Here is a 13,222-nt window from a genome sequence, read left to right as displayed (position 1 = left end):
TCTGTATATTGTGTTCGTCTACATCACATATAATTGTCTTCATCTACTTCTTCTACACCTCCTCAAACTATCACAAACTGAGTATTGTGACCAAAGAATGATTATTTCAAAGCAATCCCCCCCAAAAAAAAAACCCCAAAAAACAAACAAAAAACAAACAAACAAACAAACAAACAAACAAAAAAAACCAAGTTTTTTTAAAGGGGTTAGATTTCAGAGGATTGATACTAAGGATAAATATCCAGACATAACACAGAAATGAACAATATCCATATAATATTAGTACTAAGAGCTATACCCAATAGAACCATACAAATACAGACACAGCTTTCCCTAATAGTACCATACAAATACAGACACAGCTTTCCCCAATAGTACCATACAAATACAGACACAGCTTTCCCTAATAGTACCATACAAATACAGACACAGCTTTCCCTAATAGTACCATACAAATACAGACACAGCTTTCCCTAATAGTACCATACAAATACAGACACAGCTTTCCCTAATAGTACCATACAAATACAGACACAGCTTTCCCCAATAGAACCACACAAATACAGACACAGCTTTCCCTAATAGTACCATACAAATACAGACACAGCTTTCCCCAATAGAACCACACAAATACAGACACAGCTTTCCCCAATAGAACCACACAAATACAGACACAGCTTTCCCTAATAGTACCATACAAATACAGACACAGCTTTCCCCAATAGAACCACACAAATACAGACACAGCTTTCCCCAATAGAACCACACAAATACAGACACAGCTTTCCCTAATAGTACCATACAAATACAGACACAGCTTTCCCCAATAGAACCACACAAATACAGACACAGCTTTCCCCAATAGAACCACACAAATACAGACACAGCTTTCCCTAATAGTACCATACAAATACAGACACAGCTTTCCCCAATAGAACCACACAAATACAGACACAGCTTTCCCCAATAGTACCATACAAATACAGACACAGCTTTCCCTAATAGTACCATACAAATACAGACACAGCTTTCCCTAATAGTACCATACAAATACAGACACAGCTTTCCCCAATAGAACCACACAAATACAGACACAGCTTTCCCTAATAGTACCATACAAATACAGACACAGCTTTCCCCAATAGAACCACACAAATACAGACACAGCTTTCCCCAATAGTACCATACAAATACAGACTAAGCTTTCCCCAATAGTACCATACAAATACAGACACAGCTCTCCCTAATAGTACCATACAAATACAGACATAGCTTTCCCTAATAGTACCATACAAATACAGACACAGCTTTCCCTAATAGTACCATACAAATACAGACACAGCTTTCCCCAATAGAACCACACAAATGCAGACACAGCTTTCCCCAATAGAACCACACAAATACAGACACAGCTTTCCCCAATAGTACCATACAAATACAGACATAGCTTTCCCCAATAGTACCATACAAATACAGACACAGCTTTCCCTAATAGTACCATACAAATACAGACATAGCTTTCCCTAATAGTACCATACAAATACAGACACAGCTTTCCCTAATAGTACCATACAAATACAGACACAGCTTTCCCCAGTAGTACCATACAAATACAGACACAGCTATCCCCAATAGTACCATACAAATACAGACACAGCTTTCCTTAATAGTACCATACAAATACAGACACAGCTTTCCCTAATAGTACCATACAAAATACAGACACAGCTTTCCCCAATAGTACCATACAAATACAGACACAGCTTTCCCCAATAGAACCACACAAATGCAGACACAGCTTTCCCTAATAATACCATACAAATACAGACACAGCTTTCCCCAATAGTACCATACAAATACAGACACAGCTTTCCCTAATAGTACCATACAAATACAGACACAGCTTTCCCTAATAGTACCATACAAATACAGACACAGCTTTCCCTAATAGTACCATACAAATACAAATACAGACACAGCTTTCCCCAATAGAACCACACAAATACAGACACAGCTTTCCCTAATAGTACCATACAAATACAGACACAGCTTTCCCTAATAGTACCATACAAATACAGACACAGCTTTCCCTAATAGTACCATACAAATACAGACACAGCTTTCCCTAATAGTACCATACAAATACAGACACAGCTTTCCCCAATAGTACCATACAAATACAGACACAGCTTTCCCCAATAGTATCATACAAATACAGACACAGCTTTCCCTAATAGTATCATACAAATACAGACACAGCTTTCCCTAATAGTATCATACAAATACAGACACAGCTTTCCCTAATAGTACCATACAAATACAGACACAGCTTTCCCTAATAGTACCATACAAATACAGACACAGCTTTCCCTAATAGTACCATACAAATACAGACACAGCTTTCCCCAATAGTACCATACAAATACAGACACAGCTTTCCCCAATAGTATCATACAAATACAGACACAGCTTTCCCTAATAGTATCATACAAATACAGACACAGCTTTCCCCAATAGTACCATACAAATACAGACAGAGCTTTCCCCAATAGTACCATACAAATACAGACACAGCTTTCCCCAATAGTACCATACAAATACAGACACAGCTTTCCCCGATAGTATCATACAAATACAGACACAGCTTTCCCTAATAGTATCATACAAATACAGACACAGCTATCCCTAATAGTACCATACAAATACAGACAGAGCTTTCCCTAATAGTACCATACAAATACAGACACAGCTTTCCCTAATAGTACCACACAAATACAGACACAGCTTTCCCCAATAGTACCATACAAATACATGTAGACACAGCTGTCCCCAATAGTACCATACAAATACAGACACAGCTTTCCCTAACAGTACCACACAAATACAGACACAGCTTTCCCTAATAGTACCACACAAATACAGACACAGCTTTCCCTAATAGTACCATACAAAATACACACACAGCTTTCCCTAATAGTACCATACAAATACAGACACAGCTTTCCCCAATAGTACCATACAAATACAGACACAGCTATCCCTAATAGTACCATACAAATACATGTAGACACAGCTTTCCCCAATAGTACCATACAAATACAGACACAGCTATCCCTAATAGTACCATACAAATACAGACACAGCTTTCCCTAATAGTACCATATAAATACAGACACAGCTTTCCCTAATAGTACCACACAAATACAGACACAGCTTTCCCCAATAGTACCATACAAATACATGTAGACACAGCTGTCCCCAATAGTACCATACAAATACAGACACAGCTTTCCCTAACAGTACCACACAAATACAGACACAGCTTTCCCTAATAGTACCACACAAATACAGACACAGCTTTCCCTAATAGTACCATACAAAATACACACACAGCTTTCCCTAATAGTACCATACAAATACAGACACAGCTTTCCCCAATAGAACCACACAAATACAGACACAGCTTTCCCTATTATAGAACAATACAAATACAGACACAGCTTTCCCCAATAGTACCATACAAATACAGACACAGCTTTCCCCAATAGTACCATACAAATACATGTAGACACAGCTTTCCCTAATAGTACCACACAAAATACAGACACAGCTTTCCCTAATAGTACCATACAAATACAGACACAGCTTTCCCTAATAGTACCATACAAAATACAGACACAGCTTTCCCCAATAGTACCATACAAATACATGTAGACACAGCTTTCCCCAATAGTACCATACAAATACAGACACAGCTATCCCCAATAGTACCACACAAATACAGACACAGCTTTCCCTAATAGTATGTACAAAATACAGACACAGCTATCCCTAATAGTACCATACAAATACAGACACAGCTTTCCCTAATACTACCATACAAACACAGACACAGCTTTCCCCAATAGTACCATACAAATACATGTAGACACAGCTTTCCCTAATAGTACCATACAAATACAGACACAGCTATCCCTAATAGTACCATACAAATACAGACACAGCTATCCCTAATAGTACCATACAAATACAGACACAGCTATCCCTAATAGTACCATACAAATACAGACACAGCTTTCCCTAATAGTACCACACAAATACAGACACAGCTTTCCCTATTATAGAACCATACAAATACAGACACAGCTTTCCCTAATAGTACCATACAAATACATGTAGACACAGCTTTCCCCAATAGTACCATACAAATACATGTAGACACAGCTTTCCGTAATAGTACCATACAAATACAGACACAGCTTTCCCTAATAGTACCATACAAATACAGACACAGCTTTCCCTAATAGTACGTACCATACAAATACAGACACAGCTTTCCCTAATAGTACCATACAAATACAGACACAGCTATCCCTATTATAGTACCATACAAATACAGACACAGCTTTCCCTAATAGTACCATACAAATACAGACATAGCTATCCCCAATAGTACCATACAAACACATGTAGACACAGCTATCCCTAATAGTACCATACAAAAACAGACACAGCTTTCCCTAATAGTACCATACAAATACAGACACAGCTTTCCCTAATAGTACGTACCATACAAATACAGACACAGCTTTCCCTAATAGTACCATACAAATACAGACACAGCTATCCCTATTATAGTACCATACAAATACAGACACAGCTTTCCCTAATAGTACCATACAAATACAGACATAGCTATCCCCAATAGTACCATACAAACACATGTAGACACAGCTATCCCTAATAGTACCATACAAAAACAGACACAGCTTTCCCTAATAGTACCATACAAATACAGACACAGCTTTCCCTAATAGTACCATACAAATACAGACACAGCTATCCCTAATAGTACCATACAAATACAGACACAGCTTTACCTAATAGTACCACACAAATACAGACACAGCTTTCCCTAATAGTACCATACAAATACAGACACAGCTATCCCTAATAGTACCACACAAATACAGACACAGCTTTCCCCAATAGTACCATACAAATACAGACACAGCTTTCCCTAATAGTACCACACAAATACAGACACAGCTTTCCCTAATAGTACCATACAAATACAGACACAGCTTTCCCTAATAGTACCATACAAATACAGACACAGCTTTCCCCAATAGTACCACACAAATACAGACATAGCTTTCCCTAATAGTACCATACAAATACAGACACAGCTTTCCCTAATAGTACCATACAAATACAGACACAGCTTTCCCCAATAGTACCATACAAATACAGACACAGCTTTCCCTAATAGTACCATACAAATACAGACACAGCTTTCCCTAATAGTACCATACAAATACAGACACAGCTTTCCCTAATAGTACCATACAAATACAGACACAGCTTTCCCTAATAGTACCATACAAATACAGACACAGCTTTCCCTAATAGTACCACACAAATACAGATACAGCTATCCCTAATAATACCATACAAATACAGACACAGCTTTCCCTAATAGTACCATACAAATACAGACACAGCTTTCCCTAATAGTACCACACAAATACAGATACAGCTATCCCTAATAGTACCATACAAATACAGACACAGCTTTCCCCAATAGAACCACACAAATACAGACACAGCTTTCCCCAATAGAACCACACAAATACAGACATAGCTTTCCCTAATAGTACCACACAAATACAGACACAGCTATCCCCAATAGTACCATACAAATACAGACACAGCTTTCCCCAATAGTACCACACAAATACAGACACAGCTTTCCCCAATAGTACCATACAAATACAGACACAGCTTTCCCTAATAGTACCATACAAATACAGACACAGCTTTTCCCAATAGTATCATACAAATACAGACACAGCTTTCCCTAATAGTACCATACAAATACAGACACAGCTTTCCCTAATAGTACCATACAAATACAGACACAGCTTTCCCTAATAGTACCATACAAATACAGACACAGCTTCAACCAATAGTACCATGGCCATACAAATACAGACACAGCTTTCCCTAATAGTACCATACAAATACAGACACAGCTTTCCCTAATAGTACCATACAAAATACAGACACAGCTTTCCCCAATAGTACCATACAAATACATGTAGACACAGCTTTCCCTAATAGTACCATACAAATACAGACACAGCTATCCCCAATAGTACCACACAAATACAGACACAGCTTTCCCTAATAGTACCATACAAAATACAGACACAGCTTTCCCCAATAGTACCATACAAATACATGTAGACACAGCATTCCCTAATAGTACCATACAAATACAGACACAGCTATCCCCAATAGTACCATACAAATACAGACACAGCTTTCCCTAATAGTACCATACAAATACAGACACAGCTTTCCCTAATAGTACCATACAAATACAGACACAGCTTTCCCTAATAGTACCACACAAATACAGACACAGCTATCCCTAATAGTACCATACAAATACAGACACAGCTTTCCCTAATAGTACCACACAAATACAGACACAGCTTTCCCTAATAGTACCATACAAATACAGACACAGCTTTCCCCAATAGTACCATACAAATACATGTAGACACAGCTTTCCCTAATAGTACCATACAAATACAGACACAGCTTTCCCTAATAGTACCATACAAATACATGTAGACACAGCTTTCCCTAATAGTACCATACAAATACAGACACAGCTTTCCCTAATAATACCATACAAATACATGTAGACACAGCTTTCCCTAATAGTACCATACAAATACAGACACAGCTTTCCCTAATAGTACCATACAAATACATGTAGACACAGCTTTCCCTAATAGTACCATACAAATACAGACACAGCTTTCCCTAATAGTACCATACAAATACAGACACAGCTTTCCCTAATAATACCATACAAATACAGACAAAGCTTTCCCTAATAGTACCATACAAATACAGACACAGCTTTCCCTAATAATACCATACAAATACAGACACAGCTTTCCCTAATAGTATCATACAAATACAGACACAGCTTTCCCTAATAGTACCATACAAATACAGACAGAGCTTTCCCTAATAGTACCATACAAATACAAATACAGACACAGCTTTCCCCAATAGAACCACACAAATGCAGACACAGCTTACTATCCCAGTAGTACCATACAAAGGCAGCCACATACAGCTTTCCCCAGTGGTACCATACATACTAATATACAGACACAGTTTTCCCCAATAGTACCATACAAATGCAGTCACAGCTTTCGCCATTAGTACCATACAAATACAAATGCAGACACAACCATTACATTGAACGACTTCTGTCATGGAAGACTTTCACTTTTAACAAATCAATGCAAACTGACCAGAAACAACAAATTTCTTTTGTTTGGTCATGGTGTCTAATTACCGAAAATACACCAATAACTTATTAAAACTAAAAGTTAACTTGATAATATTTTCAGGACAGATGTGTTTAGGTCTCACAAATTTATGTACCAAGTTATAATGAATCTGATGCGTGCATTCTTGAGATATAGCCTAATTACCGAAAACCATCAATTATGTAAATTCTCATAAATATTCATGGGATGTTTACCAAAACCTAATCAATTCTTGCTATTACCCTACGGAACACGTTTACCAATTTCGTTTGAATTAAGCCAGCCGTTTTTTAGAAAATGGTGATACAGACACACACACACAGACACACAGACACATACACAGACTTTTCACCCCAATACCCTTCCTCACGGAAGGAAATCATTCACACCCATCCTTTTCATAATGTATATTTGATATTGACCCCTTCAGTAAGCAATTCAATGAATCAAAGTTGTATTGTTTTGAATGGGATGTTACTTACTACAGCACTTTAAGTGTGTGTTTTTTGTTTGCCTTTTTGGGGAGGGTCCTGAGAGGAACGCAAAAAATCGAGGGGGGGGGGGGGCTACATAACTTGTTTTTATTTTTTGCAGGGGGTCACCCAAAAAATACAGAGTAATGAAGGAGAATCCTCCCTTCCATATATTATAATCACATGACATGTATTTTTTAACTGTGACTCAGTGTGGACTACTTGAATGTCTCGCAAATACAATGTATTTTATAAGATCCCGGAATAGCACTATCATAATTATAATTATTGACTACACAGGGCAAATATATTCCAAAAGGAGTTTAACAGCATCTTGACAATGAAAGGTAGGGGGAAAGCTTGAGAAGGGAATATGTACATTTCTTGTTGGGGTCCTAGGGGGTTTCCCCCTAGAAGCCCTGGAGGTTTGTTACTCTGAAAAGTCAATTTTGAGACTATTCAGACACTTTCAGACAATAATTTCCAAGCTTTACAAGACAACACCAACATGTGGGGGTCTGAGAGGCCTCCCTCTAGAAGCCCTGGAGGATTTTTACTCTTATACGCCAAAGGCTATTCAGACCCTTTCAAGCAATAACTTAATCCATGCTTTACAAGACAGCAAGTATCAGAAACTATTCTTTATAACTTACTCTAAGGGTTGAAATATATTCTTAACAAGTCATTGAAAATGACATAGTCCCCGCTATGATTGGGTTTTACGGAACTGGCAGTTTATGTTGTCATTTTCAAACCTGGTTATAAATGTTGTTTGGCCTCATATGGTTGTTTTTGATATCACTACTCTGTTCAAGCATGTCTGAGTTATGGCTAAATTTGGACATGAAAACTGCGCCAAAAAAATGGCTGCCAGGCAGCCATATCGGATTGTATCACAACGAAAAAGGATATGCACATGTATGTCACAGAATACTGTGCTAATACCAACTTTGAATGAGATCTGTTCAAGCATGTCTGAGTTATGGCTTTGGACATGAAAAATTCGCAAACAAAATGGCTGCCAGGCAGCCATATTGGATCGTATCACGACAACAATGAATATGCACATGTATGTCATATAACACTGTCCTAATAGCAACTTTGAATGAGATCTGTTCATGCATGTCTGAGTTATGGCTTTGGACAGGGAAAATTCGCAAACAAAATGGCTGCTAGGCGACCATATTGGATTGTATCATAAAACAAATTGACGTGCATATGTATGCTATAGTATGTTGCCCCTGTACCAAGTTTGAAAAAAATCGGTTCAGGCATCTCCAAGAAACGGCTGTGGACGGACGGACGGACGGACGGACAGACGGAACCCAATCCATAAGTCCCCGTCCGGACTTCATCCGGCGAGGACTAAAAAGTTAAATGGCATCATTATATACATGTAGTAAAGGTCAGCACATCTAATGGTAGTATCATTGGTAGGGGAAATTTGAAGATTAAGGCAAACATTTCACATCTTGAAAAGACAATATCATCTCAAACTAAAATTGGGTGAAAATATTTAAGAAAAGTTTAATACCATTATGACAGTAAAAAGGTTGTTGGTGCAACTGACTGTTGGTTGAATGCATGAGTGACCTCTGGGGGTGAGGGAGTCCTTGGGGTTTTCCCCTGGCAGATCTGGAGTTTTTGCTTGAGATACACATCTTGAAAAGAGAATATCATCTCAATTTAGAATTGGGTGAAAATATTTAAGAAGAGTTTAATACCATTATGACAATAAAAGGGTTGTTGGTGCATCTGATTGTTGGTTGAACGCATGAGAGACCTCTGGGGGTGAGGATAACCCTGTGAGGTAATATTTCCAAGCTTCGAAAGCTAACATAAATGTACGTGGATCGGATCGTATCATGACGAAAATGGATATGCACATGTATGTCATAGAACACTGTGCTAATACCAACTTTGAATGAGATCTGTTCAAGCATGTCTGAGTTATGGCTTTGGACATGGAAAATTCACAAACAAAATGGCTGCTAGGTGGCCATATTGGATCGTATCACAACAACAATGAATATTGATTAGATTAAGAAGTGTTAACGACATGATGATCCCATCAGTGATATGCAAATTAAGGCTAAAAGTCTTTTTGGTCAAAAATCTTTAATTCCAAAACTAATTCGCAGATTGGGCTGAAATTTAATGGGGATGCATCTGGGGGTGTATAGATGAGGAAATATTAAGCATATAATGATCTCATGTGTGATATGCAAATTAGGTGTGAAAATGTGGAATTGGGTCAAAAACTTATATCTCAAAAAGTGCTTCAATGAGACTGAAATTTGGTGAGATGTTTCTAGAAGTGTTATTCTGCAGATTTTGTTTAAAATGTTGCCAAACAATTGGCCCTAGCAACCATGACGATGCATACGCAACAACCAAATGCCAGTATCAATCAATCAATCGATGCAATTTATATAGCGCCAATTCCACTATGACAAGAGTTCAAAGGCGCTGTACAGTCAAAATGTTTTAGAAAACAGGTAAGTCTTTAAGTGTTTTTTAAATTGTAACTTGTTCGCGAATTTCAATTGGTAATTCATTCCACAGACGAGGCGCAGCAGAAGAAAACGATCTTCCTCCATAAGATTCCAGCTTGTACTTAGGTACATATAGGAGATGTTTATTTGTTGATCGCAGTGTTCTCGTAGCTGTTTTCCAGTGAAGAAGGTCTGATAAGTATCTTGGAGCGAGTCCATTGAGGGACTTGTATGTCATGAGCAAAAGTTTGAACTTTATTCTGTCCTGAACTGGTAGTCAGTGTAGTTCCTTTAGGAGTGGTGTTACATGATCATATTTCCTGGCTCGCATGATGATTTTTGCTGCAGCGTTTTGAACATGTTGGAGTGGTTTGATATGATCGTTGGGTAAGCCATAGAGTAGGGCATTACCATTGTCAAGTTTGCTTGATATTAATGCCTGGACGAGTTTCTGACAAGTAGATTTGGAGAGGTAGGGACGGATATAGCCAATTTTCCTGAGATAATGGCAGATTGATTGACATGTTGTGGATATGTGCTTTTTTAACGTGTGATGAGAATCGAAAGTTACACCAATATTACGAGCTGTTTCGGCTGGTTGAATTGTACTTTCGCCAATATGGATGTTATCAATAGTTGGACTTTGAGGTCATCCACGTCTTGATGTCATTAGCAGCAGCTTCCATGTTTCTAATCGATAGAGAGATGTCTGATGGAGTAAGAGCATTGTAGAGTTGACTGTCATCTGCGTATAGGTGGAAGTTAAGATTATGCTGCCGAATTAACTGACCAAGTGGGGAGTTGTAAATGCAAAAGAGTAGAGGACCAAGTACCGATCCCTGTGGAACACCTGATTGAAGAAGAGTTGGGGTAGAGACAGTATCCTTAACTAGAACAGATTGCTGACGATTGGAGAGGTATGATGCAAACCAGTTCAGGGGGGTATCTTTGATGCCGATGTCAGATAATCGTGATAGTAAGATATCATGGTCGATAGTGTCAAAGGCCGCCGATAGATCGAGGAGGACAAGCAGAACACTCTTGCCGGCATCAAGTGAAGTGCAGATATCATCATGGACTTTGAGTAACGCTGTTTCGGTGCTGTGGTATTTTCTATAAGCGGACTGGAATTGTATACTCTGCTAAAATAACATCATCTGGTACGTGAGTAAACGTTCAAAAAATGTATGCAAATATCCCAATCAACCATGAAAAAGATGGTGTATTTCACAAAGATAACAGGGATTCTTAGATGAGTGAACAAACATTCAAAACGTGTATGCAAATATGCTTAGCAACAAGACTATGCCCATACCAACAGCCATATTATCGCATATATTGGAAAGATAACCGGGCTTAATAGACAAGTGAATAAACATTCCAAAAAGTGTATGTAAATTTGCCTAGCAACAAGACCATGCCAATAGCAACAGCCAAATGATCGCATGTATTGGAAAAAAAAAACAGGGTTGGATAGTCTTACAGCAAATGAACATAGCATGGATCTGCATGTGGATAAACATTTCCAAAAAATGTACAGTTGTGCTACAATGGCATTGGTGCTGTTTTTGAAATTTCCTGAAGGAGAAAATGAAATACCTAAATACATATATATAGGTTTATTGCATCAGGTCAACTGACCCATGAGCTAACAAGTCAAAAATAAAAATAATAATAATAAACTTTATTGTAACCTTATCTATAATTCCAGATATCAGTACAATACACATAGATAAATAGACAATAACAATACATTGGTTACATAACTTAGTGGAGAAGATACAAATTTGTGATTACATGTTAACATGTTAACACGCCACCAGTGGCAATTATTGGCCATTATGCCTAATCATGAGTGCCTTGTAAATATAAAGACTTAGTCGATTCGACGTATAATGGAAGTTTTGTCAGGGGACATCAGATCACGCTCAGCGCACACAAAAGGAAAAATTCACTCGTGGCAAAATTTATGAAATACGCTAGATATTTGGCTCATGGCCACGAATGACCAAAATCTTGGCCCACACGAGAGGAATTGGTGTGAGGAAATGTCAAGAGTGAATTGTTTGGCCTGGGAAGCTTCAACCCTTTCCTACATTTATATATTTGTGTACAGGTGACAGTGTTGTTGAAGAGCGTGCCATGCCATCATCAACTGTGGAATGACCTGAAGAATTGAAAAAAATACAATCCAAGTCTACTTTTAAATCTCAGTTAAAACAGTATTTGTTACAAAATTAATTCAGCTTTTTCTACCTTACATTGCATTTAATGCCAGTTGTTATATTTTTTTGTTGTTGATGAGAACGTGTTTTGTTTTGTTTGTTTGTTTTTGTTTTAATTTCAAATTTGTTTTTGTTTTTGCTTTGATTATTTTGTTTAATCAATTGTAGTATGGGCCACAAACTTGACTAGTTTGTTTCAAACTATATTTGTGGTCCAGCCATAAACTCTGTATTCATCCATCAGTTTATGTGTAATATTTATTCCACTGTCTTTTTTACTTTCTCTCTTGTTATGTTGATATGATTTTGAGTTTGTGGCAAATAAAATACTAAATGTCGGTGTTCTATAAATAACTAACCAGTTGTGCACATACCTCATTATTTGTACATACGTTTAATCCATGTAACTCATCAAGTCACACATTCTTGATCTGTCAAAAAAGAACCCAGACTAAGTATTAATTCATTTTATCTCATTTTATTGTATATTATACATCATTTGTTTATTATTTGAGTTTAAGTCATCCACACACACACACACACACTATCGTACACACTGCACCATGTCTATAGCACTACTGAACTTTATCAGTTCAGTTGTGCTAAACAATAGACCCCTTTTCGCAGTGTATACCCACCATGTACATAGATTTTGAATGTGACAATGCCCC

Source organism: Glandiceps talaboti, chromosome 5 (genome assembly GCF_964340395.1).
Source record: "Glandiceps talaboti chromosome 5, keGlaTala1.1, whole genome shotgun sequence".
NCBI classification, from domain to species: domain Eukaryota; kingdom Metazoa; phylum Hemichordata; class Enteropneusta; family Spengelidae; genus Glandiceps; species Glandiceps talaboti.
Note: the sequence above shows the minus strand (reverse complement) of the source record.